Source organism: Styela clava, unplaced genomic scaffold (genome assembly GCF_964204865.1).
Source record: "Styela clava unplaced genomic scaffold, kaStyClav1.hap1.2 HAP1_SCAFFOLD_35, whole genome shotgun sequence".
NCBI classification, from domain to species: Eukaryota; Metazoa; Chordata; class Ascidiacea; order Stolidobranchia; family Styelidae; genus Styela; species Styela clava.
Genome location: NW_027556639.1, coordinates 7501 through 15000, shown reverse-complemented (window position 1 = coordinate 15000; position 7500 = coordinate 7501). Strand labels below are relative to the sequence as shown.

At 55.4% G+C, this 7500-nt stretch overlaps 1 non-coding gene across 1 annotated transcript in view; it reads left to right on the top strand.

The window, feature by feature from the left end:
- Nucleotides 1-6987: 6987 nt before the first annotated feature.
- LOC144419322 (small subunit ribosomal RNA) overlaps nucleotides 6988-7500 on the top strand; it is a 1810-nt gene continuing 1297 nt past the window's right edge. The window contains exon 1 of the ribosomal RNA XR_013473990.1: nucleotides 6988-7500. This exon is cut by the window's right edge and continues 1297 nt beyond it. This is a non-coding gene — a ribosomal RNA (small subunit ribosomal RNA).

The window sequence follows — 7500 nt, the reverse complement described above, 5'->3', positions numbered from 1 at the left end:
CGGAGCGCACCCTTTTCTCGGTGGCTGGCGGGCGAGAGAGTGCTGCGTCGCCGGCATCGGCGTCGAAAGAAGCCGAGCCGAAAAAAGTTAAAGTACAAACGTGCAAGCATACTAACCTAACCCTAGGTAAGGCATGTCAGAGCGAAAGACAGTAATTTCGAATGAGCCAAGAAAGAGCGGTGCGGGGCCGGTCGGAGCGCACCCTTTTCTAGGTGGCTGGCGGGCGAGAGAGTGCTGCGTCGCCGGCATCGGCGTCGAAAGAAGCCGAGCCAAAAAAAGTTAAAGTACAAACGTGCAAGCATACTAACCTAACCCTAGGTAAGGCATGTCAGAGCGAAAGACAGTAATTTCGAATGAGCCAAGAAAGAGCGGTGCGGGGCCGGTCGGAGCGCACCCTTTTCTCGGTGGCTGGCGGGCGAGAGAGTGCTGCGTCGCCGGCATCGGCGTCGAAAGAAGCCGAGCCGAAAAAAGTTAAAGTACAAACGTGCAAGCATACTAACCTAACCCTAGGTAAGGCATGTCAGAGCGAAAGACAGTAATTTCGAATGAGCCAAGAAAGAGCGGTGCGGGGCCGGTCGGAGCGCACCCTTTTCTAGGTGGCTGGCGGGCGAGAGAGTGCTGCGTCGCCGGCATCGGCGTCGAAAGAAGCCGAGCCAAAAAAAGTTAAAGTACAAACGTGCAAGCATACTAACCTAACCCTAGGTAAGGCATGTCAGAGCGAAAGACAGTAAACTCGAATGAGCCATGAAAGAGCGGTGCGGGGCCGGTCGGAGCGCACCCTTTTCTCGGTGGCTGGCGGGCGAGAGAGTGCTGCGTCGCCGGCATCGGCGTCGAAAGAAGCCGAGCCGAAAAAAGTTAAAGTACAAACGTGCAAGCATACTAACCTAACCCTAGGTAAGGCATGTCAGAGCGAAAGACAGTAATTTCGAATGAGCCAAGAAAGAGCGGTGCGGGGCCGGTCGGAGCGCACCCTTTTCTAGGTGGCTGGCGGGCGAGAGAGTGCTGCGTCGCCGGCATCGGCGTCGAAAGAAGCCGAGCCAAAAAAAGTTAAAGTACAAACGTGCAAGCATACTAACCTAACCCTAGGTAAGGCATGTCAGAGCGAAAGACAGTAATTTCGAATGAGCCATGAAAGAGCGGTGCGGGGCCGGTCGGAGCGCACCCTTTTCTCGGTGGCTGGCGGGCGAGAGAGTGCTGCGTCGCCGGCATCGGCGTCGAAAGAAGCCGAGCCGAAAAAAGTTAATGTACAAACGTGCAAGCATACTAACCTAACCCTAGGTAAGGCATGTCAGAGCGAAAGACAGTAATTTCGAATGAGCCAAGAAAGAGCGGTGCGGGGCCGGTCGGAGCGCACCCTTTTCTCGGTGGCTGGCGGGCGAGAGAGTGCTGCGTCGCCGGCATCGGCGTCGAAAGAAGCCGAGCCGAAAAAAGTTAATGTACAAACGTGCAAGCATACTAACCTAACCCTAGGTAAGGCATGTCAGAGCGAAAGACAGTAAACTCGAATGAGCCATGAAAGAGCGGTGCGGGGCCGGTCGGAGCGCACCCTTTTCTCGGTGGCTGGCGGGCGAGAGAGTGCTGCGTCGCCGGCATCGGCGTCGAAAGAAGCCGAGCCGAAAAAAGTTAAAGTACAAACGTGCAAGCATACTAACCTAACCCTAGGTAAGGCATGTCAGAGCGAAAGACAGTAATTTCGAATGAGCCAAGAAAGAGCGGTGCGGGGCCGGTCGGAGCGCACCCTTTTCTAGGTGGCTGGCGGGCGAGAGAGTGCTGCGTCGCCGGCATCGGCGTCGAAAGAAGCCGAGCCAAAAAAAGTTAAAGTACAAACGTGCAAGCATACTAACCTAACCCTAGGTAAGGCATGTCAGAGCGAAAGACAGTAATTTCGAATGAGCCATGAAAGAGCGGTGCGGGGCCGGTCGGAGCGCACCCTTTTCTCGGTGGCTGGCGGGCGAGAGAGTGCTGCGTCGCCGGCATCGGCGTCGAAAGAAGCCGAGCCGAAAAAAGTTAAAGTACAAACGTGCAAGCATACTAACCTAACCCTAGGTAAGGCATGTCAGAGCGAAAGACAGTAATTTCGAATGAGCCAAGAAAGAGCGGTGCGGGGCCGGTCGGAGCGCACCCTTTTCTAGGTGGCTGGCGGGCGAGAGAGTGCTGCGTCGCCGGCATCGGCGTCGAAAGAAGCCGAGCCAAAAAAAGTTAAAGTACAAACGTGCAAGCATACTAACCTAACCCTAGGTAAGGCATGTCAGAGCGAAAGACAGTAATTTCGAATGAGCCAAGAAAGAGCGGTGCGGGGCCGGTCGGAGCGCACCCTTTTCTCGGTGGCTGGCGGGCGAGAGAGTGCTGCGTCGCCGGCATCGGCGTCGAAAGAAGCCGAGCCGAAAAAAGTTAAAGTACAAACGTGCAAGCATACTAACCTAACCCTAGGTAAGGCATGTCAGAGCGAAAGACAGTAATTTCGAATGAGCCAAGAAAGAGCGGTGCGGGGCCGGTCGGAGCGCACCCTTTTCTAGGTGGCTGGCGGGCGAGAGAGTGCTGCGTCGCCGGCATCGGCGTCGAAAGAAGCCGAGCCAAAAAAAGTTAAAGTACAAACGTGCAAGCATACTAACCTAACCCTAGGTAAGGCATGTCAGAGCGAAAGACAGTAATTTCGAATGAGCCATGAAAGAGCGGTGCGGGGCCGGTCGGAGCGCACCCTTTTCTCGGTGGCTGGCGGGCGAGAGAGTGCTGCGTCGCCGGCATCGGCGTCGAAAGAAGCCGAGCCGAAAAAAGTTAATGTACAAACGTGCAAGCATACTAACCTAACCCTAGGTAAGGCATGTCAGAGCGAAAGACAGTAATTTCGAATGAGCCAAGAAAGAGCGGTGCGGGGCCGGTCGGAGCGCACCCTTTTCTCGGTGGCTGGCGGGCGAGAGAGTGCTGCGTCGCCGGCATCGGCGTCGAAAGAAGCCGAGCCGAAAAAAGTTAATGTACAAACGTGCAAGCATACTAACCTAACCCTAGGTAAGGCATGTCAGAGCGAAAGACAGTAAACTCGAATGAGCCATGAAAGAGCGGTGCGGGGCCGGTCGGAGCGCACCCTTTTCTCGGTGGCTGGCGGGCGAGAGAGTGCTGCGTCGCCGGCATCGGCGTCGAAAGAAGCCGAGCCGAAAAAAGTTAAAGTACAAACGTGCAAGCATACTAACCTAACCCTAGGTAAGGCATGTCAGAGCGAAAGACAGTAATTTCGAATGAGCCAAGAAAGAGCGGTGCGGGGCCGGTCGGAGCGCACCCTTTTCTAGGTGGCTGGCGGGCGAGAGAGTGCTGCGTCGCCGGCATCGGCGTCGAAAGAAGCCGAGCCAAAAAAAGTTAAAGTACAAACGTGCAAGCATACTAACCTAACCCTAGGTAAGGCATGTCAGAGCGAAAGACAGTAATTTCGAATGAGCCAAGAAAGAGCGGTGCGGGGCCGGTCGGAGCGCACCCTTTTCTCGGTGGCTGGCGGGCGAGAGAGTGCTGCGTCGCCGGCATCGGCGTCGAAAGAAGCCGAGCCGAAAAAAGTTAAAGTACAAACGTGCAAGCATACTAACCTAACCCTAGGTAAGGCATGTCAGAGCGAAAGACAGTAATTTCGAATGAGCCAAGAAAGAGCGGTGCGGGGCCGGTCGGAGCGCACCCTTTTCTAGGTGGCTGGCGGGCGAGAGAGTGCTGCGTCGCCGGCATCGGCGTCGAAAGAAGCCGAGCCAAAAAAAGTTAAAGTACAAACGTGCAAGCATACTAACCTAACCCTAGGTAAGGCATGTCAGAGCGAAAGACAGTAATTTCGAATGAGCCATGAAAGAGCGGTGCGGGGCCGGTCGGAGCGCACCCTTTTCTCGGTGGCTGGCGGGCGAGAGAGTGCTGCGTCGCCGGCATCGGCGTCGAAAGAAGCCGAGCCGAAAAAAGTTAATGTACAAACGTGCAAGCATACTAACCTAACCCTAGGTAAGGCATGTCAGAGCGAAAGACAGTAATTTCGAATGAGCCAAGAAAGAGCGGTGCGGGGCCGGTCGGAGCGCACCCTTTTCTCGGTGGCTGGCGGGCGAGAGAGTGCTGCGTCGCCGGCATCGGCGTCGAAAGAAGCCGAGCCGAAAAAAGTTAATGTACAAACGTGCAAGCATACTAACCTAACCCTAGGTAAGGCATGTCAGAGCGAAAGACAGTAAACTCGAATGAGCCATGAAAGAGCGGTGCGGGGCCGGTCGGAGCGCACCCTTTTCTCGGTGGCTGGCGGGCGAGAGAGTGCTGCGTCGCCGGCATCGGCGTCGAAAGAAGCCGAGCCGAAAAAAGTTAAAGTACAAACGTGCAAGCATACTAACCTAACCCTAGGTAAGGCATGTCAGAGCGAAAGACAGTAATTTCGAATGAGCCAAGAAAGAGCGGTGCGGGGCCGGTCGGAGCGCACCCTTTTCTAGGTGGCTGGCGGGCGAGAGAGTGCTGCGTCGCCGGCATCGGCGTCGAAAGAAGCCGAGCCAAAAAAAGTTAAAGTACAAACGTGCAAGCATACTAACCTAACCCTAGGTAAGGCATGTCAGAGCGAAAGACAGTAATTTCGAATGAGCCATGAAAGAGCGGTGCGGGGCCGGTCGGAGCGCACCCTTTTCTCGGTGGCTGGCGGGCGAGAGAGTGCTGCGTCGCCGGCATCGGCGTCGAAAGAAGCCGAGCCGAAAAAAGTTAAAGTACAAACGTGCAAGCATACTAACCTAACCCTAGGTAAGGCATGTCAGAGCGAAAGACAGTAATTTCGAATGAGCCAAGAAAGAGCGGTGCGGGGCCGGTCGGAGCGCACCCTTTTCTAGGTGGCTGGCGGGCGAGAGAGTGCTGCGTCGCCGGCATCGGCGTCGAAAGAAGCCGAGCCAAAAAAAGTTAAAGTACAAACGTGCAAGCATACTAACCTAACCCTAGGTAAGGCATGTCAGAGCGAAAGACAGTAATTTCGAATGAGCCAAGAAAGAGCGGTGCGGGGCCGGTCGGAGCGCACCCTTTTCTCGGTGGCTGGCGGGCGAGAGAGTGCTGCGTCGCCGGCATCGGCGTCGAAAGAATCCGAGCCGAAAAAAGTTAAAGTACAAACGTGCAAGCATACTAACCTAACCCTAGGTAAGGCATGTCAGAGCGAAAGACAGTAATTTCGAATGAGCCAAGAAAGAGCGGTGCGGGGCCGGTCGGAGCGCACCCTTTTCTAGGTGGCTGGCGGGCGAGAGAGTGCTGCGTCGCCGGCATCGGCGTCGAAAGAAGCCGAGCCAAAAAAAGTTAAAGTACAAACGTGCAAGCATACTAACCTAACCCTAGGTAAGGCATGTCAGAGCGAAAGACAGTAATTTCGAATGAGCCATGAAAGAGCGGTGCGGGGCCGGTCGGAGCGCACCCTTTTCTCGGTGGCTGGCGGGCGAGAGAGTGCTGCGTCGCCGGCATCGGCGTCGAAAGAAGCCGAGCCGAAAAAAGTTAATGTACAAACGTGCAAGCATACTAACCTAACCCTAGGTAAGGCATGTCAGAGCGAAAGACAGTAATTTCGAATGAGCCAAGAAAGAGCGGTGCGGGGCCGGTCGGAGCGCACCCTTTTCTCGGTGGCTGGCGGGCGAGAGAGTGCTGCGTCGCCGGCATCGGCGTCGAAAGAAGCCGAGCCGAAAAAAGTTAATGTACAAACGTGCAAGCATACTAACCTAACCCTAGGTAAGGCATGTCAGAGCGAAAGACAGTAAACTCGAATGAGCCATGAAAGAGCGGTGCGGGGCCGGTCGGAGCGCACCCTTTTCTCGGTGGCTGGCGGGCGAGAGAGTGCTGCGTCGCCGGCATCGGCGTCGAAAGAAGCCGAGCCAAAAAAAGTTAAAGTACAAACGTGCAAGCATACTAACCTAACCCTAGGTAAGGCATGTCAGAGCGAAAGACAGTAATTTCGAATGAGCCATGAAAGAGCGGTGCGGGGCCGGTCGGAGCGCACCCTTTTCTCGGTGGCTGGCGGGCGAGAGAGTGCTGCGTCGCCGGCATCGGCGTCGAAAGAAGCCGAGCCGAAAAAAGTTAAAGTACAAACGTGCAAGCATACTAACCTAACCCTAGGTAAGGCATGTCAGAGCGAAAGACAGTAATTTCGAATGAGCCAAGAAAGAGCGGTGCGGGGCCGGTCGGAGCGCACCCTTTTCTAGGTGGCTGGCGGGCGAGAGAGTGCTGCGTCGCCGGCATCGGCGTCGAAAGAAGCCGAGCCAAAAAAAGTTAAAGTACAAACGTGCAAGCATACTAACCTAACCCTAGGTAAGGCATGTCAGAGCGAAAGACAGTAATTTCGAATGAGCCATGAAAGAGCGGTGCGGGGCCGGTCGGAGCGCACCCTTTTCTCGGTGGCTGGCGGGCGAGAGAGTGCTGCGTCGCCGGCATCGGCGTCGAAAGAAGCCGAGCCGAAAAAAGTTAAAGTACAAACGTGCAAGCATACTAACCTAACCCTAGGTAAGGCATGTCAGAGCGAAAGACAGTAATTTCGAATGAGCCAAGAAAGAGCGGTGCGGGGCCGGTCGGAGCGCACCCTTTTCTCGGTGGCTGGCGGGCGAGAGAGTGCTGCGTCGCCGGCATCGGCGTCGAAAGAAGCCGAGCCGAAAAAAGTTAAAGTACAAACGCGATGCTAATGAGCGAGCCGTTGTCTCGACTAATATGTAGGGGGCGTTCGATCGAGCGTCTGGCTTGAGCGCTTGTCGGCCTAGCAGAACGGTCGCATTGTTATGCCCGGGTTTTAGGCACCGCTGCAGGCGGCCGGCAGAGCTCTTGTTTGTGCGAAACTGAATGGATCGAGCCCGAGAGAGGGCGAGCAAAGAAAAAACGCAAATCGCTCCGCCTGGCACTGCCGGCGAGAGCGTGGACGTCGCGGCCAGCGACTGTCGAAGCCGAGTACGGCCGCAGGCGATCGCCTCGGTCTTAAACGAATGCGACGAGCACGCGCCGGGCGGCCCAGCAAGGGCCGAGCGCAGCTGTCGCAGCTATCTGGTTGATCCTGCCAGTAGTGATATGCTTGTCTCAAAGATTAAGCCATGCAGGTGCAAGTACGAGTTCTCGTAAAGCGAAACTGCGAATGGCTCATTAAATCAGTCTTGGTTTATTTGGTCTCGTAAGCGAAGTGGATAACTGTGGTAATTCTAGAGCTAATACATGCATTAAGCGCCGACTTCGGGAGGCGCGCTTTTATCAGATCAAAACCGACCGGGTTCGTCCTGTGACGTTTGATGACTCTGGATAACCACGCGGATCGTACGGTCTCTGCACCGACGACGTATCATTCAAGTGTCTGCCCTATCAACTGTCGAAGGTACGCTACGTGCCTACCTTTGTGATAACGGGTAACGGGGAATCAGGGTTCGATTCCGGAGAGGGAGCCTGAGAAACGGCTACCACATCCAAGGAAGGCAGCAGGCGCGCAAATTACCCATTCCCGACACGGGGAGGTAGTGACGAAAAATAACAATACAGGACTCTAACGAGGCCCTGTAATTGGAA